The sequence below is a fragment of the Opisthocomus hoazin genome, chromosome 1 (genome assembly GCF_030867145.1).
Source record: "Opisthocomus hoazin isolate bOpiHoa1 chromosome 1, bOpiHoa1.hap1, whole genome shotgun sequence".
NCBI classification, from domain to species: Eukaryota; Metazoa; Chordata; class Aves; order Opisthocomiformes; family Opisthocomidae; genus Opisthocomus; species Opisthocomus hoazin.
The window spans coordinates 90,971,147-90,994,794 of NC_134414.1; the positions used below are offsets into that span (position 1 = coordinate 90,971,147).

General features: G+C 48.7%; 1 protein-coding gene across 2 annotated transcripts in view; it reads left to right on the forward strand.

The window, feature by feature from the left end:
* Positions 1-7,614: 7,614 nt before the first annotated feature.
* RAI2 (retinoic acid induced 2) overlaps positions 7,615-23,648 on the forward strand; it is a 46,310-nt gene continuing 30,276 nt past the window's right edge. The window contains exon 1 of one of the 2 annotated variants that reach the window (XM_075429022.1): positions 7,615-7,742. The gene's annotated coding sequence lies outside the window, so the exon portion shown is untranslated. Of the gene's footprint in view, positions 7,743-8,164; positions 8,263-23,648 lie in introns of those variants that run through there. The other variant, XM_075429024.1, reaches the window with a different exon arrangement.

Here is a 23,648-nt window from a genome sequence, read left to right on the forward strand (position 1 = left end):
AACTGGTAGGAGAAGCTGTGGTGTTTATGAACAGCTTTATGCATGTGAGGTTCAAGTTTTCCCTGGTTTTAAATGAATTAACTTTTGTGATACTCTGCATAGACTGGTCTAAGCTGAGGGTTTCCCTTTTATTTAAGCAGAGATACCTTTGCCCAAAATCGTTAATTATTTCTCCTTGGCCAGAGCAAGAGTCTTCCACTAATTTACTTCCAAGCTGTTTAATTGCTGTCCTTTCCCTCCTCTCTTTCACAGCTCTCCCACACCCAGACTTCCCCACTGAAAGCACCTGACAGGCCAACCTCACCCCAGAAGGACCAGGACACACTTATCGTTTGAAAACACAAGCAGAAGGAGCTGGACTGCTCTTTTCAAAGGGAGGTTTGTCATGATATTCCTGCCTCCACAGCCGAATTGTGCACTGACCACAAGGACCCTACTTTCACCTTCATCCGTGGAAGAATTTAATTAATACTTCCATATTGGCAGGCGAACAACATTTCCTGAAGAGAAAAATAAATGTTAATTTCCAGAGGTAATTAACAGTCACTGAATGAGACTAAAGGGCTTTCATCAAAATCACCAGTCAGCTCAAATTTGAAGAGATTCTCTTCTCCTCATTGCTTCTTCATCTCATTCAGCCAGTCCTGCTGAATTAGTGCCTAATAGAGTCTCATACACATTCATATCCTGTCACATTCCCATCCTCCCAAGGAACTGTCCCTTTCAAATGGTAATACAGAGGGCGTATGATGTGCACTGGCTGCTATTTCGGATTTAACAGCTGGCTGTGTTGCACCGAGGGTAGCTGTGGAAACTTAAACCGGGGATGTGCGCACAAGTGTGTGTGTGTGTGTGTGTGTGTGTGTGTGTACGTGTGTGTGTAAACGCCTACTCTTTTGCAAATGATCCCCTTTATCTTAGATAATGCTTTCTTAACAACTCCTTGCAAGCTAATTATCTTTTTAGACCACCATGGCGGCCGAAGGAGCGAGCGGTACAGTTTTACAGTAACCAAGAGCATGGGCTCACCCCAGGACTCAGCTGTGTGACTCTTGTCTCAGACAAGTTCCTGCTGGGAAGACGACTAGGGCCATCATCAGTACTGGGGTACTGGTGGCCCTCGTCAAGACCTAAGGGTTTAAGAAAGGCTCTCTTCAGGCTGTCCTCACCTTGGCCAGCTGCAGGACAGCTCCAGGTTGTTACTCGTTACTACACAGCTTCAGATGTTCTCAACGCACGGGCATTAGGGTGCCTGCGTGAAGGGGTGGTCTCCACAGAACAGTATGAGGACAGATAGGAGGAGTCCTCCAAGGTCAGTGTGATAGCAAAGGTTCCCTCCTCTTGCTTTGTTAAATATTTTGAGCCTGAGCCAAAGGCCCTTGGCTTTCGCAGGGACATTTCCACCGACTCCAGCTGGATCTGGCCCTGTAATATGGAAATCTTGGAGGACCCCATGGTGACAATCCACAAGGAGAATTTCTAGAGAAACCTTTCTGTGTGCTGTACCAGGGCACTTCTGGATACAGCACTAGGTGGGCACAGAGCATGACCTCTGTTAACAATATACACTAAATGAAAGCTAATGATTCTGGCTAAAGTATATTCAAAACAGGATGCTTGAAGCAAAACTAATGCATTATTCACTGCTTGTTGGGAATACAAGAACATAGAGATGGATATCTGAGCCTTAGGCCTTTTCTGAGATGTACTGTACACGGCCTCCGTGGGCTTATGGCAGTACAGTGACTCTCACTGCCATAGATTTTTTATTACTAATTGTGTTTAAAATCTTGCCCTGTGATCAAACAAAAACAAAAAAGTACATGTATTCAACTTTGCTTTCTAGTCATATACAATGACGAGAGATGTTTCCAACGCTGTATTAATTTCCTTGATGTAAAATATGCCCTTCCTCCACCTTTAAATTAAATCAGACAAGTATTTGGTGAAAGTCACAGAGTGCAAAAGTGCAGAAATTGCCAATTTCTCAGTTGATAGCTGAAAACAGTTTTGAACAGAGCACCAACAGCATCAACTCCAACACAACATGCAGGGCTTGCTAACATAATGTTTCTCAGAAGTAAAGACTATCAAAGAAGCAGAAAAATACATTATTATATATACTCACTATATATATATATGTATGTAAAATCTTTGTAATGAACTTCAACAGCCATTATGAGAGCAGCGTTGTAGAACAGATTAGGATTCGCCTAATTGCATGTAGGTAGCCTGCAATATAGAAACCTGCCTCTGAACTAATCACTCTCTGGTCCTTTTGTGGTCAACAGAGAAACATAGACACTTGGGGGAGTGATTTATCTCTTCCTAAAGTAGATGTCTAAGAAAGGTCAAATGAATTGCATCCTAAAAGTGCCTATTTCTCTCCGCTGACCATAAAGGTTGAAGAGTGACTAGCTGAGATGTAAATTAATACACCGTACATGCAAGCCTCTGGGGTGGTGGGGAGATGGGGGATGCTGAGGTGCACCCCTATACCCCCATCTGCCACAGGTCTGCAGAATGAAGACAGGTAACTCCTCCTCCTCTTCCCCAAAGACACGCTTCCAGGTTTTCATCAGATGAGATGTTTTTGGTTCAAGGTGTTTTGCTGTACATCAGTTGAAATGGTATGCCCAGACCTGCCCCATAATATCATGTCAGGTAGATAAACTTCTTTTGCAGGTGCTGCTACAAAGAAGAATCTCAAGCAGTTTTGGATCCTGGCAGTTCCAGCAAGCACGCCTGATTTACGGCACTGGTGAAGACTTCCTGGAGCCAGAAGCAGCTTGACTGGATCCCAGTTACCATTTTACAAGGTACGGCTTGTCAAAATGGTTTTGAGGCCAACTTCTGATCCTAGCTGATCTTTAAGTGCGACTGCAAACTGGCTTCAGTAGCACATCTTTTATGTGGCAAATTCTTTTTGAGATCCCTTGGGGAACTGCCACGGGACACACTTTTCCCTTGCCGGAAACCAGATTGAAATGTAAAAAGCAACAGAATTTTACATACTGCTTTTATCCAAAATTCTTACTTCTCATTAGCCTCCCTACGGCTTATCCTTTTAAAAACCCACACAGTAATGTACCTTCATGTACCTGGCTTACCTGTGATATCTTTGCTCTTCTAAGTGCTTTCAGGATAATCAAATTATGATACGATTTCTAATGAACACTCATATATTTAATTGAAAAGAGAAACAATTGTGAGAACGGCATTACCTGAAGTCACGGTGCTTGATTTCAATATCCTTGAGTTTGTATTTTTCATGTTTGATCCCAGAAACATTGCCTAAAAATCTAGCACTTCAAGTTCAGATGACCTCAGAAAAAGGCGGTTTTTAAACATAAAAGCCAAAACACATTCACATCCATTAGCATGTGCTCTTATTATAAAGTAATTTTAAAAATACAGCTAGGTCTGGCTGACAATCACTGCATCAAACATCAGTAGGTACTATGGTCACATTACAAGCAACAAAGCTGAGCTTGGTGATTTATGATAATGTCACTAAAACCTTTTGATATATTTAGTGAGTGGTAATGGTAAAGGTTATAATTCCTTTGAGGGACAACAGTGATGAAATAAACCACGAGGGTCAAGTGGATTATGACCTCGTGAAAACTCAAATAATGGAGATGGATCTTTATAAACTTCCTTATAATAGATAATGCCTTAAACAGTTTTAAAGCTGCTTAGTACTCAATTCAGACTTGCCACGGGCTTCCTACTGCCTATATATTATTAGAGGCAAAACTGAAAATTACTTCTGTCATTATGAATCTTGCATATGCTCAGAACCCCCATTTTAGGTGCGACGAGCACTTGCCATGCTCCGAAAGTTCACAATGGGTAGTGCGTGTGCACCCGTCTGTCAGTCCTCCCTACCCAACATTCGTAGTGTGTGTGCCTATAAAGAATTTGTGATTCCAGTTTAAAGCTTGCAATGCATCCTGGATTGTTATACTAATAATCACACCTGGCAGCATTAATTTTGCTACTGTATAGTGTTGTCACAGGATCAAAGTGTTTCTATGAGATCAAATAATAGGGCAAGATGAATGATGCTGCCAACTTTTTTACATGCTTCACAAAAGGAAAGAGTAACAGCCCACTGGCATGCTTATCGGCACAGGCAATACATAAAGTTCATGCAAATCCTCTCTGTGTAGTTACCTTAGCCACCCGCCTTTAGAACAAAGCTTACACGGGAGTTCAGGAGTGCCACATTGCCTGAATTCGTGTTGAGATTCAGGTGGAGGTGGAGGAACCTGACAGGCAAACGCTGACTATCCTGATCTGCCTGACCACGTCTCCCTGCACGAACACCGTGAAAACAGCAAGTGGGACCAGTCCCATAAAGAATTGTGTTCATGAGTCACTAAGGTCACTTACGTTCATAGCCAGGACTCCTTCGGCTGCATTCTTGCTGTAGTTTGCGTGTTAGCCCACCTCACCAGAGCAAGTGTTTCTCTTGGCATTGTGTCAAGACACAAACTATTGAGCAGGCAAGTTCAGGAGAAACCGCACGGAAAAGCAGCCATGCTGCGGCACACCTGTACAGCTTTATAAACGAATGCGTAGAAACAATTCCTCTGTCAGAAACAGAGAGAAGTGTTTGAGGCCGTGCTTTCCCAGCTTCAAAGACGTGGAGCAAGAGGGGGAGACACGAAGGCGGCAGAATGCTTACCCACTGGTGCAATGGCACTGACGATGGCAGGCCGGGGAGAGCATCAGGCTGAGATGTGAACGGGGCAATCAGCCGCCATTGACGGAGGGAATTTTGATTGATTTTAAATTAAGGTCACCGTCCCCAGGCCACAGCTAGATTTGATTATTTCTATCACATTTTAGAAGGGTGAGAGAAACTTGTTTGCAACCAGTGACTCTCTCTCTTCAGTGACATTCAATGCAGAATGGTGGTTTTCCCAGTGGGCTTTGATGCTTCCGACTTCCACGACGTGCCGTGTGTTGGTACAGCATTGCCACTCTCCCACTGAAACGAGCAGACACCTTCTTCACGGACTGAATTTTGAATAACAGGTTCACACTCTTAAGGGCTTATGACATCAGCACCAACGTCATCCTCTCCACTCCTTCCCCAGAGCGTAAAACGACAGCCCCATGATTTCATACCTGTGTATATTCCATTCCTCGTGTGATGTCACACAGTCCACACGTGCCTTCACGAACACTTTTGACAACAACTTTTCCAGTTCTTGACGGAGAGGTGGTAACGTAATCCCAGCACTCGTGTGACAGCTGACAGTCCTGAAACATTAGCCACTCCATTCTACCAAACTGGAACCCTTCTCCTCTCTGAAATACAGCTGTTTAAACACAGTTTTGCTGTTGCACATTTCAGTGACCACCTCCTCCGCACGTTCCCAGCCACTGGCCCCAGCTGCCCACATGGTTGTCAGCGTTCCCAGCTGCCTCTCTGCTCGCTTGCAAGACTCCTCCACCTTACTGTCCTGGTACCTTCCAGAAAGCCGCTCATCCCTCCTAGCGCTCAGTTCTACACAATGTGGGTGTTAGGAAAGCTGTGGGCAGCACAAAGTTAACCCAGATGGGACATTAAATCTGAGAGGTGTGTTTACTGCTGGCAGGTAAATGGTGGCTATCAATGCACACCGAAGGGAGAGCGTAAGCACAGAGCAAGCCCAGGCGTGAACCGTCTGTGGTGGAGGGACCTTTCTGCGCCAGCTGTGATTCGGCTGCCCTCCACGGATTTCTCTTCTGTAAGTCCGTCCATTCTCCCCTCAAAACAACATTGACTGCCCGCTGTCAGATACTGCAGTGGCAAGGGGCTCCGAGGATGTGTTTGTGTGAAGAACCACCACCACAGAGACAGGTACAGAGGCTGCCTGCCTCCACATAATGGCCTCCGCTTCTTGTGCTGGAAGTCGTGGCCAGCAGTCGCTTCTCACTCTACCCATGCTGCTTGTGAGTTGAGGAACCTCTGCCACATCTCCCCTCAGGTGCCTCTCACTGGGCTGCACGTACCTGGCTGGGAAGCCATTGCCAACCATGGATCACCACTGCCAGCCTCCTCCGGACCTTTCCCAGCACCAGCATTGCCCTGTTTGAGATGGTGAGACCAGAGGTACAGCAGTATTCAGGATGCAGGTGCACCACGGATTTGTGGATCGCTGTAAAACCTGTTTTCTTCTCCACTGCTCTCCTAACAAGTGCTGACATTTGACTCATGCTTTTGGCCACACCGAGCACAGAGCTGACATTTTCCTTGGGCTCTCAACCTGGAGAAAGCGATAGCCAAAATCTGTCCATGCTGATGAGCAAGGAAGAGATGACCAACTACAACTGCACAGCTGCACTCTTTGGCGAAAAAGGGGACCTTATAAATCCCCTGAGAGGGGACCTTACAAATGCTTATAAATATCTCAAGGGTGGGTGTCAGGAGGACGGGGCCAGACTCTTTTCAGTGGTGCCCAGCGACAGGACGAGGGGCAATGGGCACAAACTGAAGCATAGGGAGTTACAGCTGAACATGGGGAGGAACTTCTTCACTCTGAGGGTGATCGAGCACTGGAACAGGTTGCTCAGGGAGGTTGTGGATTCTCCTTCTCTGGAGATATTCAAGCCCCGCCTGGACGAGGTCCTGTGCAGCCTGCTGTAGGTGACCCTGCTTCGGCAGGAGGGTTGGACTAGATGACCCACAGAGGTCCCTTCCAACCCTGAACATTCTGTGATTCTGTGAAAAAAACCCCACCTTTGATAACAGTAGTGGATGTTAAATCCCGAGATGCTACGAAATTCACTCTCAGGCAGCTTGACCTAAATTCCTATGGGCGATGAGGAAGCCACATATTTGAAGGATTTGAAAGAAAACTAGACAAATGCCCATAAATTATCCTAAGGGGGACATTCCTACTCTCTTTCGGAAGATGGATTAGGCAGATGACCTACGGAGTATTTTTTTTTTTTCTTCTTCCCTCGCTAATTCCTACAATGTCATGGGTGTGCGCGTTTCACCCTTGCTTTAAACCGTAATCCGTATGATCCGGCACCAGCCGAAGGTTTCGAGACGCCCATTAAACCGCGAGAGGAAATCTCGGGCGGTTTGCTAATATCAACAGAAATCCAGATGGAATCACAATCATCTTTTTATGCACATGGGAGGGCACGTTACGTAACGCTAGCCGCGGGTTTAGTTTAACGCACCGCCACCTCCCCAACAAGCGATTGGAAAACTCTTCCCCCTCCCAACCGCCATCCCTCCCCCCCGCCCCCGACAAAACCGTTTTTTTTTTTTCTTTTAAGCCCGGAGTCCTCGGTCAAGGGGTTTGGGATGTTCCGAGTCTTCGGGGAAAAGCGGGGGGGCAAGAGATCGGGGGGGTGGAAAAGAAAAAATCCCGAAATTTAACAAGAGGAGAAGGGGGGGGGTGTCAACAAAAAGGAAATTAGAAAGGTGGCTGATTTGAGACAGCGGCAGAGGGGACGAGGAGACCCTCAGCGTTCCCTACCCCACGTCGGCGCGTCCCGCCCCCCCCGGGGGGGGGGGGGGGGGGGGGGACGCGCCGACGTGGGCGGAGCGAGCGGGGGTGGGCGTGGTCCAGGGCGGGGGCGCCCCGCCCCTCGCCTCTCGCCCCGCCCCGCAGCGGGCCGCGGTACCGGGCAGGGCAGGGCGGCGCGTCCCCGGCGGTTGACAGAGGCGGGCGGCGGCGGCTGCGGCCCCCATGGAGCCCGGCTAGGGGCTGCCGCACCCTCCGGCGGAGGTAGGTGCCGCGGGGCGGCTGCGCCGTCCGCCAGCCCGGGCGGGCGGAGCGGTGACAGGTTGGCCGGGGCGGTGGCGTTTTGCGGGGATCCTGGCGTGTGCGTGTCCGTCCGTCCCCCCCCTCCCCCGGACCGCCGCGCTTCCCACCCGCGGCCGCGCTGTGCGGTACCGTGGGGAGGGCGGCGGCGGGTCCGCGGTCCCCGTCTCGGCCCGTGACTATTGTTTCTGGTGGCGCCGAGCGGGCGGCGGCGGCTTTGTGCGGGTTGTCCCGGCGGTGGGGCGGGGGGGGGGGCGGGGGGGGGGGGCGAGACCATGACCGCCCCCCCCCCCCCGCCTTCTGCCTGCGCAACTTCTCCAAAATCACGCCCGCGGGTGCGCGGGGAGGAGGCATCGCCCCCCCCCCCCCCCCCCCCCAGCTTTCATCCCCCGCGGCCCGTGGGTGCTGCCCCCGCGGGAGGCGAAACGCGGCGGGTCCTCGGCGGCTTGAAGCGCCCGGGCGTCCGCGGCTCCGGAAGGCGGAGGTTCGTAAACAGCGCAGGGTGTGCTGCAAGATGGGCGGCGGTGGGGGGGGGCTGGGGTGTCCCCCCCGCGTAGCCGGCCGCCAGCCAGCGAGGAGGAGGAGGAGGAAGATGGACCCTTCCCAGGCTGGGGCAGGGGTTCCTCCCCCTGTCGCCGGGCTTCTCGGCGAGGGCTGCCGGGAGGCTGAGCTGTCACCTGCGCCCGCCCGGGTCCCGTCCCCCCCACCTCCTTTCCGCGGCTTTTTTCCCCGCGCCGTGGCCGAGAAGTTGTGCGTCCCGCGGGGCGGCTGTTCGCCCGGCCGGGGGGGGGAGGGTCTGGGGGGGGTTCCCCCTCTTTTTTTTGGAAGAGATCGGTCTGGCTCGGGTGCAGGGGCTGCGGGGGGTGCTGGTTGTCTCGCGCGCCGTCCTCCGTCGGAAGTCTTTTTTTTTTTTTTTGCTTAAAATGCAGGATTCAGAATATCCCGGTATTGCCTAGCGGGGATGTATTGTTAAAGGGAAACGTGTGTCTGGTTGCCCGTGAATTCTTCAAGTGTTTTCCGTTTAAACTTGACGGGGAAATACTGAATTTCTTCTGAGTAACCTTTTAATGTCATTAATCGCTAGCGAATTGGCCGAGCGTTTGAAGGGAAGATTTCCTCGCGAATGTGATACTGGTGGGAATGTTTGCAGTGGTATTTACAGTAGTACAGGTGAAAAATCGGCAGGCTTCATCTTTTTTTTTTTTTAATATGTGGATTTGGAAGAGCCTTTCCCCCCTCCTTTTCGTGGCTCCTCCGCGAGTGGCGCTGGTTAATGGGCTGTAGCGGCGGCGAGGGCTCGGTCCGGGGCTGTTTCCCTGCCCGGCGCTGCTGGGGCAGCCCGCCCGATCGCCGCGCCCTCGCTGTGCTGCCCTTGGCGCCTCGGGTGGGTTTCGCGGCGTTTCTGTGGCGAGCTCCGCCGGGACTCTCGTGGAGACGCTGCGATCTCTCTCACCGTGCGAGACGGCTGAAGCCGAATCCGAAGAGGGGATAACTGCTCGAATTAACCGGAGAGTGATGCGGAGTTTCCGTGCCTACGTTAAATTCCGGAGGCGATCCAGCAGCCAGAGCCGTGGGGGCAGACCGGGAATCGCCCCGGTGATGGCTTTTGCAGGGTCCTGATGGCTTCCGACCGAAAACGCGAGTGACAAGCTTTTTGCGACGCGCGTGGGTCGCGTTGCAAGCGCGGGCTGGAGGACGGAGCCGGGCGCGACGTGTGCGAAGAGCAGGTCGTCGCGCTGAACGCGCTACAACTTCGGGAAGCCGGCGTTCGCTGTGCGGAGCCTGCCGCGGTGTGAATTACTGGGGAGAAAAACGCCTTTGCGTGTGTGACAAAGGCGGCTGGCTCGTCTGCTGCGTGAGGAACTCGGTTTTTTTGAGAAAATCTGGCTCCCGTTTCTGCCCCTGCCACAAATTGCCGGTGTAGCTTTGGACGAATGATTTAATACTTCGCTGCCTCTGCTCTCCTCTTCTTTGCCCGTGACCCGCCGAGGGGTTGCTGTACTGGGCTGTCGGTTCGGACCCTGACCCAGACCCTGCAGAGCCCCAGTCTGAAGCCAGCGGTTGGTGGTACCTAGCTGCTCCGAGGGGGTACGGTCTGACACTCAGGTGCTGCTGCTAGAGCCGGTAATACAGACGTAGCAGCCTCGCAACGCTTCATCGATCTCTTAATCCTGTCCCTCTCCTAATCCAGCCGTTCTCTGCTGCTGATCAGATCGCCGGGCATCGCTCGGGCGGTGTGTGGCTGCGTGCTCGCCCTCGCGTCGGCTAGCGTGCGTCGAGGCAGGCAAGCGGTAGCAGCGAGGGTGGGCTGAGAATCGCCAGCTCTTCAGGGCAGAGATCGTCTGTCCCTTGAGGTTTGTAAAATCCGTGGCACAGGAGAGGCCTGGTGTGATTTAGAAATACAAATCGTAGCTCGAGGGTACATTGCAACAACATCACAGGAAAAGTGGCCAGAAAATGGCACCTCGGGCGTTCCTGCGCAGCCAGCTGTGTGCGCGTCGGGAGGGAGCGGAGGTGGAAGGGTGCAGCTCCCTCGGCGTAACAACGGCATTCTTATTTTAGCATGGAAGACAGCCAAAGATAAGGAGTGGTTGTCATCCGGCTGGTTGGAGGATTAAATAAAAAAAAAAAAGAAAAGCTGCATGGAAATAGAAATATTTTGACGTAGGTACTAACGGGGGGGGGGGGGGAAAGCAGATAACCTTGCGAGTGGCCACGTAAAGCTGGCAATACAAGATTTCTCCCATAAAATCCAGAATGATCCTAATTAAGTCCAGACCCTGTTAAATGACACATGGCTTTATTTATTTCAGATGTTTCTAGGTCCTAGAGATAGGGCCAAATGTGAAGAGTTTGATGTGGCAGATAGTTTAACCCCAATTACTTCTACATAAATCACATGATTGTTACAGGAGCTGAGTACATCTGATGGGTGCCCTAGAGCTACCGATAAAAATATATATATATTTAAAAAAAAAAATCCTTTGAAAAATCTGTGGCGGTGCGGGCAAGGGCTTGAGGAAGAGGGGTGGCCGTCCTCTCCACAGGCAGGAGATGGGGATGCAGGAGGCATGGCGGCGCAGCGTGCCCACCGGTCTGTGTGCGCAGGCAGCTGAAATGGTGGCTTTGTAGAGCAGGCAGCTGGAGAAGGGGAAGCAAAATGGGAGCTGACAAATATTCTTGTTATGAAACTGGGATGGATGAATGATTTATGGGGTTACTTGCTTTTTTTTTTTGTTTGTTTTATTTTATTTTGAGCAGAGTGATTCGGTTGGCGATGTGTGGTGCTAGCCACGAATAGCTTTGTTTTGAGATCAGGCTGTGCTGGGTCACGCCTCCAGAAACGGCATCTACAGAATAACAAGACAATAAAACACTTTTCAGGGTTGCTTGGGTTTCGTAGACTTTCCCCAGGAAGAAAAAGTTTGCCTTCTTTTTCGTTCAAAGCCCTAGGCCTAAATTCTCCCAGCGGACTCTAGATTTCGAAAAGGCGGTGGCTGTATGAGAGGTCCTGGGCAGCAGAGGATCATCGTTAACCTGTCTCGGTTCTCCTCGGGAATTTCCATTTTCCATTCCTGGGTTTGCGATATTGCCCATCCTTCCCAGGGCACTGAGCGTCGCCGTAAATAGGTCACTCTCTGAGGAGCTGCTCTGCCAGGTGATCTAACGTTGCTTGTTAGTTCTGCCCCCCCCCCCCCCCCCCCAAGAGGTCTATCCACACTGTCCTTTAACGTGCAGAGCAGCGCTGTAACGTATGGGGAGGTGAGTTTGCAGGGTTGTGTCCGCGGGTCCCGTGGCTCATGGGGGACCCCTGTGGCAGCTGCCGCTCCCCGCTCAAGTGCTGGCTTTGGGTGCGAGTGACTGCGCCCCTCTGAACTGGACCCGTTTCCAGTACCCTGTTGTTTTGGCTAGTTAGTGGGGTATGTGGTGGTTTGGAAATACCTCTTTGAGGCATCAGATGTGTGGCTGAATGTTCTCAGGCAGTAACCAGAGAGCCTGGGACAGGTCTCCTGTCCCCTTCACCCTCCTCAGAAAAAAGCATCCTTCAGGTTTGTGGCTTCCAGGTCCCTGTGTTGCTTGCACCACGCTTAAAGTGGCCTGAGAGCAGCCGCTGTAGCAGAAGAAAGGCAGCTGCTGTTGGCTTGGAGGGCAAGCTGGGCTTGAGTTTGGGTTCCCCCCACTTTCCCCATGGCCGATGCAAAGATCTCGGAACAAGCCCCAGGACTGACCACGTCCGTAAATGTCTTATTACCTTGTTATCTTTGTGCCAGTGATTGGGGATGAGCTCTGAGGGGCGAGAGAGGTGAAGGAAGGTTGCCGTGACACCTTGCTGAGCTTCCACGGGGCCGCTGAGGTCAGGCATCCCCCTGAACACCCTAGGCTGTAGCTCCAAATTCAGTTGGTCAAGCTAGTTCTGAAGAGTAGTCTCTCCTCCAACATCTACATGAACTTCAACCTTCTAATTATTTCTCTGCTTTTATTGTGGCATGGAAACGAAGAGGTGGGAGAAGTGCAGTGCCCACCAGGAGAGCCAAGAGGACAACGGCTCTCGCCTGCCTTGGGAGGCAGTATGCTCCTCCTAGGAAAGCCAGGTTATTTGGAGGAGTACAGGTCTTGCATTCCAGCAAAAAATAATTCATTAATGGCCAGAGAGTAATCACTTCACTCCAGAAAACCTCTCCAGCTGCATTGCACCAGTTGTTCTTTTTCAGCCTCTGAGTCCTTAATGACAGTAGCACCTAATTTCTCTTTCTCTGTTTTTCTAGCTGCAATGTCCTATTTTCTCTGAGTTTATTGAGAAAATAATAGAAGTCATTACATAGCTGCTTGTCACCTTTCAGAGAGAAAAACTTCTCCCTGGTTGAACGGCCAAGTTAGTTACTTGGTGACTGACTCAAACAATAGCGACTTTTTGTAGCTCATCAGTTATCCATCTGTGCTTAGTGAATCAACTAATTAGCTAGAGGAGTGTTACTTAAATTACAGTCCATGAATATCAGAAAATAGTGAATAAACCAGTCGTGAGCAGTGCAACAACAGCACGTGTGCATTCTGTTGCATGTAAGCAAAAAAACCCAAAATATAGGGTCAGGAGCGGCAAAGTGAGAAATGTGTATTCATTGTGGTTGGGTTTTTTTTTTGTAATTTGGTTGTCTTTGACAGCTTATGTGACAATACTGCACAAAATGGTCCATGGTGTAAAAAGTAATTAAGTGGTCCTCTGGTTAAAGAAAAGGTATTGAGGAGCACTGAACTAGATGATGAAGGGCAATGAGAATGGAGGGTGTGGAAAACTTAAGTAAAGCGTGAAGTATTTTTGTGTGTGTGTGATACACATCTTTCTGGTTGTTGGTGATGATGGATCGCTTGCCGTTGGGCTGGATCCTCACAAGGCCACTGCAAAGCAAACAGGAAGGGCAACGCGTTGTTTTTTAATCAGGATTTTCCTAACCGAGCAGTCAGGCATCACCGTCTGAATAATAGATGCCCTCATCTCTGGCCTTGGTGGTGGGGCTGGAGATCAGGAGGCAGCTCTTGGCCAGGAGGTCTGCCTTGGAGAAAGGTGGGGGAAGAGGACTGCTCACATGGCTGAGCCTTCCTCTCCAGGCTGTGGGATGCTGAAGGGATGCCGAGAGGATGCCAGAGGGAATTAGAAACGTATGCACGGATACATATTATTGCACTTTTTTTTTTCCCCTCCCAAAGCGTTGTGTACTTCCAAGGGAAGAAAATGAGAAAGATCGTTCCTTGTTTGGAAGAATTTTGTCTGGTTTACTGTTTTGGGCAGCTGTCTCTGGCGTCCTCAGAGACAGTTATTGCAGGTGCCAAGCCCATTGGACCCACTGTGTAAGAAGCCTGGCCTTATGGGAGAGTTTTCCACAAAGAGGGCTCCACTCAGAAGGTCAGTGGAGGCATGGGACTGCAGGCCTGGCGGGTCTCCTGGTGTGGCGGCAAAGGGACCCTTTGCCACAGGATACTCTCTACCACAGAGAGCAAGTGGTGTGTAGATATAAATAAATACATACGCACACAGTTGCACGCACGTGTACTTGCACAAGCATATCCTAGAAGGAGGAACGCATGGAAGAGCCTTGTTGTTGTAGCCAGGAAGTGTTGGTAATTCATCTCTCATCTCTGGGGCTGGATGGAATTTACTCTTGCCATTTCGCTGCAGGAGGACCTGTGTATGGCTAGGGTGGATTCACAAGGCTTCCGTGATGGAAGAAACTGGGCTCTGCATTACAGCTCTTCGTGCTGGGCGTGCAGGATACATGAAAGGGTGTCGTTCTCTGATGGGGCTGGCGTTGCTGACCTTGGCGTCGCACATCTCCCCCGACCGCTGTACCGAAGCAGCTGTTCAGTGTGCGGAAGATGGCTTGGCCAAGCTCCAGTTGTGCTGGAACTGAAGGAGTGTTGGTAGGTGGAAGAAAGCAGTTGCAAGGAGCTGTATTTCCCCACGCATTGAGGGAATGTGTCTGCCTTTGGTTTGGGTTTGCCATTTAGGTCCTTGGGTGATTTGTTTGGGGATTTTTTGGGGTGCTCAGGCAGCAGCTGTAGGTCCTCCCCGTATGCGTTTAGCCACAGAACCCTTGCTTGTCTTTAGGATACATTCTGGCTGTCACGGTAGCTTTCTGTCTTCTACAGAGGGTTATTAAATTGATGGGGCTAGCCCTGGATGCCGTCAGATGCTACAGAGACGAAAGTGAAAGCAGTGTATGGCTGTGTGCCTGGACGCCCACGTTCATAGCGTGTAACCGCACAGCTATGCAGTGACCGTCCCGGCAGGACCCAGTACAGCCTCCCGCCTGAAATGGTGAAGTCAAAAGACAAGATGGATGGCATTGATCATGAAGAGGCTCCAGACATCTTAGATTTGGTTTGGTTCCTGGAGAGGCAGTTCTGTTAGGCTGTTCTCGCTACTTATTTGCTTTCTGGTGGAACTGAAGAGCTCTTTGCTTTGAAGCAGCAAAGCCCAAATATTTTGGGAGCTGGTGCTTCTGAAACCGCTTTTCTTCAAAAGAGGTGCCACTGCATTTTCAAGGAGCCGAGGTTCTCAAGCTAGCAGCCTTTTATTTTTTGAAAAGGAAGGAGGTGTTTTTATTAAGAGTTTCCTGTTTTGAACTCTTTGGTGATAGGGTATGAAGTGTTCAGAGGTGGAAGAGTTATCATTTAGGTCAGGGTTGTCTCTTTGTATTTTCGTATTTGTATACATAGCACACATATATGAATTATTTTCATATTTATATTTTGATTTGTGCAGTTTTTTCCGATTTTATTTAAGGCTGCTACTTTAAGGAAGGCTAAATAAGATTTCCTGTCAGGAGTGGTTTAGATACAGCCTGGTCCTGCCTGGGGCAGAGGGGTGGGTTAGGCGACTTCTCAAGGTCCTTTTCAGGACCTTTTCTGTGGTTCTAGGCAGTTACCCAGCAAAAGAAATTCATAGTAGGTTGTGCTGGTTATGCTGATAGGGTTTTGCTATAGCATTTAATGTAGATGTTTGTTTGAAAGGGAAATAATAGCTAACTGTAGCATAGTTACTGCTGCCGCATTGGACAAATGCGTCTTATAATTAAAGAGGAAAACAACTGATGTTACATTTTTAGACTAGCATCGTGATATGGCTATGATTAATTTTTCCAGGAGGTTTGTGGTTTTTATATCTGCTTAAGTGTATTAACATTTTAAAAGGTCAAAGGTAAGCTTTAAAATGGATGCCAAATTAAGATGGATGGGAGGAAAATGACATTTACTTCTTGTTACTGCACATTGTTTGAATTTGACCAAAGGCAAAAACAAAGAATGACCCTCCCCCCCATCCACACGCACGCACGCACGCCTGTGTGCATGCACAGACAGACAGACAGACACGCTCCCACCACCTGCCTTCCCTGCACACCTGGTCCAGGAAAACCATATTCGTCGAGGTAAACCATCATCCTGACAAAATCAGTAGTTCAGTGGCTTCATTTCCAGACAGCTTAAGCATCCTTTTGCGAAGCATCTCATTTAACTAGTGTGAGAGGGCTCCGTAAATAAAAGTAGCTAAAATATTTGTGTTGGGAAAAGAAGGCTAATGGGAACCATAACCACGTTATCATTTCCTGCCCTGGCTGGGTTTGAGATGATGATTTCATCAGCGAAGGGACTGTACCCTCATCCCTATTCATATGCGGTTCCTGGCACACCGAGTCCCTGTGAAAACAAAAAATAAAATACAGTGGGAATGGTGCCTTTGCTTCCAGTGGGAACGGTGGCCAGTCCCAGCGGAAAGCAGGGCTTTAGTGGAGCCACTTGGTGCACAACGACTTTGGGTTTTGGAGAAGGCAGCATGGCTCGAGGGAAGGACCGAATCTGATTTACGTTTGTCGTTTCTGCTCTTGCCCTGAAATGATGGTGGGGAGCTGGCCCGGCGATGCCCCCCGTGCCTCGGGAACCACAGCGGCTCTCTCCTTCGAGGGACCCGCGGCCTGTCTGGGTGGGTGCTGTTTCGCAAGACAGATTCGCTCTGGTCGCTTCGTGACACTTACGGACCGTGGTTTAGAAAAAAAAAAAGGGAAAAAACCCCTAAACTTTCTCCAAATCCTCCTTCCCGCTGGTGGCTGGCAGCGGATGGGCGCGAATTTGGGCTGCCTCAGTTTCCAGCTGCCTGGGCCCCGTGCCGTGCCACGGAGCGCATCCCCACCTTGTGCCTTCCCCGGGGGCTGCGCCGCGCCGCGCTGGGGGCCCTGCTGACTTCGGGCCGTTGGTGGGTGTTTTTAATAGACAACTGTAAATTGGTACAGCTGAGGGAGAGTCAAGGCGGTCGCTTCATTCGGGCCTGGGTGCGCGGTTCCCCAGGTCCGTGGGCGGTTTCGGCCTCCTCCTCGTGGCGTGCGTGCATCTCCCTCCCGCCTGAAACCCCCCGGCGTGTTCCCCAGGCGCTGACGAAGGCCCACCAGCCTCGTTAGCTGCTGGTTCAAAGTGGCGCGGGTGTAAGCGGGGTGCAGCTTCGGCCCGGTGTCAGTGATGTTATTTAGGTGTGTAAGCGGTGGCTGGGCAGCCGATAACCGAGAAAAGGCGATGTTGCCATCCCGGTAGCCATGCCAGGCCGCAGTGTGCCAGCCCCGTGCCGCAGGGGCCAGCAGCTGGATCCCCGCGGGCTGACGGAGCTGGGGGCTGCCCAGAGTGGAGCACCGAGGCCGGGAAGCCCGGGGCTGGCGGTGGCTTCCACAAGGGAGAAGGCTGCAGTGCTCAACCCCTGCCCTACGTGAAGACCCGCGGTGGATCTGAGGTTAGGGCAAGGGATGGTCGCATCCTTTCCTCCCTCCGCCGCCAGACAGTGGGCTCTCCTGAGCATCCCGTTCTGGGTGCTGAAATTGCTTGTCTGACAAAAAACGAAGGGAAAAATGTCAAACGCTTTGTTCCGGTGTGAAAATGTATTTTTCATTTCAGACTGAATGGGTTCTTTCAAGGCTTTGCTGCCCTCCAAATGGAACAAACAAAACAATTTTATTTTTTCATGTTGCCAAAGAAGAAAAAATAGTTCTTCAATTGCTCAACCCAGACATTTCTTTTTATATTTTTTTTTTTCCCCAGCCTGACCACCATAGCAAACAATTTCAGTATTTGCATAGCTCTAATTGCAGTGATTAAACAAACACAGCAAACGCCGACCCTTCACAGAGCCTCATCGCAACCCCACAGCCAACTTGGTCTGTATTTTGTCAGCGGAGAGGGAGATCGGAGCAGCTTTGTGCTGGAGTGAAAAGACATTATCGACTCTCCCCCCCCCCCCCCCCATCCCCCCAAACTGATACACTGTCAGATTAGAGCAAGAATAATTTTACCCCTTCTTTTGCTAGCAGGCTGAGGGATATCACCAAATTGTGAGCCTGGTACAGTTTGAAAAGCATTTGGATTTTGAATGTCTTGTTCATGTGTTACTCTGAAGTTGCAACCTCTGATGCTGTTAATAGGATCACGCGTAGGGTTGATATTCCGTTAGTGATGCTAATAGTAACATAAAGGGCTGAGAACCAAACATCTACAGTTTTATTTTTTTGTTATGGAGATGGCAGGTGCCCAAAGACAGGGTTAAGGAAAATTTTATCTGGCTGCAGTTCCATCAAATAGGAACAAACAATTTTTTTGACATTTTTTAATGACATTTATTTATAGCAGGTAGCACACAGGCGGCTGCTATTTCTCAGCGTGCTGGAAGAATGTTCTCCAGATGGTGCTTACTGTTTATGCTTTTATTCACTTCGCTTGAACACAGCAGCACTCTACACAAAACATGGAAAACTGGAAAATAAAAACAATTATGTTTTTACAAAGTGCCATGTGATTTGCTGAAATGTCTTCGCTGACTGATGAGCGATGCTTGGGGGCAGTGCAGGGGATCACGACTGTCGCAGAAGCCCTGCGCCCGAGGCCCCACGTGGGGAGCGGGCATCACCCTGGCTTGGGGGGGGACTCGCCCTTCTTCCCCCAAAAGCTGGGTTTGGGCAGGGCAGCTGATCTCATCCCTGTGTCTGTGCCTCTTCTGCCTCCTTCTTGCCTCACAGGGATTTGAGAGAATGTAGGAAAGGGGTTCTAGTGGTGATATTTCTGTAGGGTTTTCTGTGGCTGCACAGCCCCAAGATGGGAGAGATGCGAGACAAAGCATTTCATAAGCCTCGCCTGTGCCATCGTGTTCCTTTGGCTTCTAATCTCAGTGAAAAATAAAGTACTAAGGCCTTCGGCTGGGCCAGCTGAAAGCAATAGCAAAAGTCAAGACTGGTATCCAAAAGGACTGGCGTGGTCCGTGATTTCTGCTCATTACAGTGGGGAAAATATATGTCCGAATGGTGGGTGTGCTCTTGCAGGCTTTTGTTAGGCAGCTTCTGCAGAGTACTCACACAAAATATTTTCAGATTGGAAACTTTAAATAAAAGACTCTGGAATCTAAAGAATTTTCTCATTACAAATCCTTGGGAAAATTTTGAAAACCATTTAATTCTTTCAATTTCATTTAAAAAAAAAGAAAAAAAAAGAAAAAAGAAGAGAGGCAATCATCAAAACAGATATCAACAGGAAAAAAAGTATTTTCCTTTTTTTTAATATATTTTTATATACACTTAAAAGAAATACATGTTTCTGGCTTCTGTTAAACAAATAGAACAAGAAAACAACAAACCCATGGCACTTAAGGACAATTTTTCAAATAGCAAAAACCGTATCAAGTTTAAACTTTGGAATGGGACCCAATTATTGTTTCTTTGTAAACACGAGCCTTCAAATTCCTTCGAAATCTAGTTTAAAGCCAGCAATACTTTTAGTGAAATTAAACTTCAAGAAATTAATACATAAACGGTTGTCCAACCGGTTTTAGGGATTTCTTCGCTGAATGGGCAGCGGTGCACGGCGTTTCGATTTCTCCCCATTGCCCGTTACCCAAGAGACAGCCCTTTTCCAAGCAGAAATCTTGCTATATCAGCTCCGTGCTGTTTATGTTTCGTTGCTCCCTTGGCAGTTATTATTTCTTAATGTGTTAATTGTAGTTCCTGGACCCTCACGTGTGAGCGTGTGTAATGTTCACGGTAATGATGCCGACACATTCTCTAGTTCCTGGAACTGCAGAGAGAAAACCTTACATATGGTCTGGGCACAGAGCATCCAGTAAGAGAAACCAATTCCAAGAATTCGCATAGCATAAAAAGAATAAAGTGGGTAATTGGGGAGAGCAGGAATTGGGTTGGGTTTTTTTTTTTTGCTTATTCGGTTATGATTCCTTTTACGGTTCTTGCTTTGTGTGATATATATATTTTTTAATTAAAACTTGAATTATGTCACTTGCTTTCCACCTTTTAGCAGTATTTCACAGTAAATTCATTCCTAATAGCAAGTAGTCAGGGGTAAGGAATGGCTTTGCTGAGCGATGGGGACTGTTAATTATTAAAAAGAAACCTATGAATTTAAAACAAATTAGACCTCATTAAGCTTAGGTCTATTTCCACACAGACCAGCTGACATGAACAAGCCCATCTACAGGCATGGAATATTGCACTTGTTAGCAGACGCATCCCTAGTAGTCCCTTCTACCATGGGGCTCTTGCCATGGCCAGGCTGCCAAGCTCTGTAGGATGGATGTACTTACTCTCATTTACAGAGGCGGGGGTTTTTTTGTTTGTTCGGTTTTATTTTGTTAGGCAGACTTGGCCGTGACTGGTGGGTTGGTTGTACTTGGAGGCTTTCTGTGGGACTTCAGAGAAAATCCAAAGGGCTGAAGAAGTGATTGTTGGAGACCGTGCGTTCAGACCAGTGTAACTGCGGCGTGTTTTAACTTGCTTCCGTGAAATTTTTCGAAGGCAATGGGTGAGTGCATCCACAGGAGAACCCTAGTAAGGAGAGGGAAAGGTGGCCTACAAGGAGCGTTTTAATTGTACGTCGCAGGCATGCCATGTATGGGCTTTGCTGTCTTGCTGAGACATCCCCCAGATCTTCTCTGGCATTACAGGCAGTGACACACGCATATCAGGAGAAGAAACACCCATTCTGCTGGCTAGAAATCAGCAATAACATTTTGACATCTGTGCAACAGTTTAAAATGAATTATTCAGCACATAGATCGTGCTGTTTGAGCAGCCAGCACATCTCTGCCCATTTACTCCTGTCAATCCGTGGTGGAGATATCATCGATGCCAGTGGGAACTGAGCACATGGGCTGGGGGTAGGTTTTGGCCCATAGCCTGGAACAGCATTTGACAGCACCCCTGCAGAATATGATGGGAATAATCTGCTTTGCCACCAGCAAAAGACTGAAAGGCAATGCCAGGCTGTTTCTTCTCTTAGAGTGTTTTAAACACGTGCAGAAAAAAGACCTTAAGAATTAAAGATATCATTAAGCGTGTGCCTGTTTATGTTGTGCTTTAAAGAGTGAAACCTGCGTGTAATTTTGATGAAATCAATGCATGGCGTATGACTCTCCAGAAGACCTGAGCATCTATTGCCTACTGGGAGTAGACCCAGAACACAAACTGGCAGCAGGTCCAGGCCAGTCTCCAGCTTCTGCCAAATCAGAGGGTTAAAATGAAGCAGGCGCTAATTTCTATCAGCAAAGAAAATTCATGACATTAACAAAATAAGCAGCGTCTGATTCAGATAAACGAGCCAATCTGCTGTGAGAACACGCTTTGGGGAACTGCGGATGGGGAACTGGGAGGAAACACCAACTGACCAGACACCAGCAAAACCAGGTCTGCTCAAGACAGGCATTCAAGAGAGAAGATGGACATTTATCTTGTATTTAGCTTCCTAATTCAGCAAGGTCATCTGAATTAAAACAGTGTATGTGCAGTGAGAGTCTGACATCTGTTATTTCACAGGACGCCTGTTCCCGGTAGCGGCATTTTCAGTATAAAATGCAGAACACAGTACAGAAATGTTCTGTGCTATGGGTTATTTCCTCACCTCGCATTAAGGCCTGTGTTATAACTGTCCGCTGACACTTACCTAGCAGGCAAAAATTTGGGAGCACTCAGATAGCGTTGCAGTGTGCAGCAGTATCATTTGCCCATCGTTGTCTATGTTTTCCAGGTGGGAAACTAAAAATCCAGCCTGCCCCAATTTCTAACTGCTCTTCCATTTACGTGTAACAAATAATACCCTACAGTGGAAGTAGCCCAGTGCTGTGCTTGGAAAGGCAAGATGTATTATCCAGGTAACTGTAAAACAAAACATAAAGGTTCTTGTGCAGGAAAGCCCATCTATTGAGAAAAGACAGTTAAGCGCATAATGAAAGTTAAGCAAATCCTTATGTCCCACCGAAGCTGGCAGAATTTCAGCGTATAGTTAAATCGTACATGCAATAAGGGGATATGCTTATAGTAACAGTATAGCTGTAGGATGTGTCTATAGCTTTATTATCAGAGTCCCCAAGAGCTTTGCAATTAGCTGGGAAATGTGAAATGGTGCCAAATCCTGTGCAGCTCTGGATACCCAGGTGGGGTGCTTCAGCAGGAGGTGGCACCCGGCTTCCGCCGCTGGTCCTTGACACGAGCGGTTCTACAGTGGCCACGGCTGTGGTTTGGTGCGAGCTGGCATTGGCACCCACAGGCGCTGGACCCGGCTGTGGCATTTTCCTGGTAACAGAAAGTCAGTTTGAGCTTTTGCGGGGCTGCCGTCACCGAAGTGTCTGAACCTTCCTGCTGCCTTCGAGCCACTCGCCGTGGTTGCGCTCCCCTGGGGCGGGAGGGTATTATTCTCCTTGGGCAGGGAGTAAGAGGAGGCGCAGAGGGATGTCCAGTCTGATTTTAGAAGTTATTTTCATGTCTGCGTATGCAGAGGCATCCCTGTGAGGGTTTTTCCGAACTCGGACCCTGTCTGCGTCGCAAACCTGGCTCGGAGTGGCTCGTTCCGCCTTACAGGGAAGCTTGCGAGTGGGGACTGCATCCCCTCTGGTCCCGGAGCAGAGGAATATACCTTGCTAATGTAGTGTGGGGTGGCAAGAAGTCCAAAAAAAACAGGGAGGAAGGTAAATATCCAAAGTAATATATGCATGAGGGTAAAGAAGGCTACCTGGTTTTATTGCCACTTGATTGGAAGGATGTATGTAGCTTGTGAGCATCCGTTAATTAGTGATGCAGTTGCTCCATGCTGGTATCAATAAAACCTTAATAGTACACGAAGCCTGTGATTGCTTCCTTTTTTCCTCTTGTGAGGATGCGTGTGTGTCGGTGCAGCTGTGCACTGCATGCAGCGTGTGTGCGCTGTGGCTGCTTGCGTAAGAAAGGGACAGTAAAATCGTTTAGTGGCTAGTTACCTCCCATGTGATTTTTCCAAGCATTTATAAAGGGATCTTTGATACGTAGCACTCTCTCCTGTGCACGAAATAACCAACGTTGGTTTTCTTCCTTTTGCTGAGATGTATTAATTCTTAAAATGGCTCCTGAGCAGGCATTCCTAGGTACGTGTAGTGACTGCAGCTGGATGGGTTAGCAACAACAACGACAACAGCTCTCCTTCGTTTCCTTTATATGCACATCGCGCAGCTTTTCAAGCAGGGCATCAAACACCACTGGCTGGAAATTTCCAGGCCCATTTCCTGCCTGGTGCATGCTCATAAAGCAAGATTGTCTGTATGGTCCGTAGCTGCAGCACTGCAGAAAGTCAATAAAGAGCTGACCACCTCAGCTCTATCGAAAGCAGTTGAGAAGCCCTGCCTCATCTGCCTTATTAAGACCACACTTGACTCCCGCAGAGAAACCTAGCTGGGAACCTTGAAGAGGAGGGATAAAAAAGGAGGCTGAAATTGCAGTGAGTATTCTACAGCTAGGTCTGGCAGTAAGGTTAAAGAGCGCTTATTGTAAAATAAACCAAAAAGGCAGCCTCGTTAAAACAAGGAAAATGCCGGCATTTAATGCAATGAACTTCTGACTCTCCCGCGTACAGTACAGCACATAGATAAGATGATTAGTTGTTGCAGCAATCAGGAGATTCAAATAGCTCCTTAATGGATTTGTATTTTGAATTTAAATATGTAGATGCATATATATGTGCATGTGTGTATGTACTTAATCTTTGCAAGAAAAGGCTTGATGTAGTAATAGATGCAAGAGTTAAAATTTATACTGCAAAATGTATTTTAGTATGTATTTGAAAGGATGCTTTTTTTCCTCCTTTCCCTTATATAAGAGTAATTGATTGAATGTTTGCCAAGCTTTCAGTAGTATCCATCAGGAATCCCCACCCCCACCTTCCCCAGGCCCACCAGCTTTTTCTCACCTTAAAATGAAAAAAGAAAGAACTTTAACAGAAAGATTATTGCTTTAGTTTAATACTGTAAGATTTCAGAGATTGAATTTTCTGATAGTAATGAAATGAACCCTGAGTTGTGCCATGAATTTGATT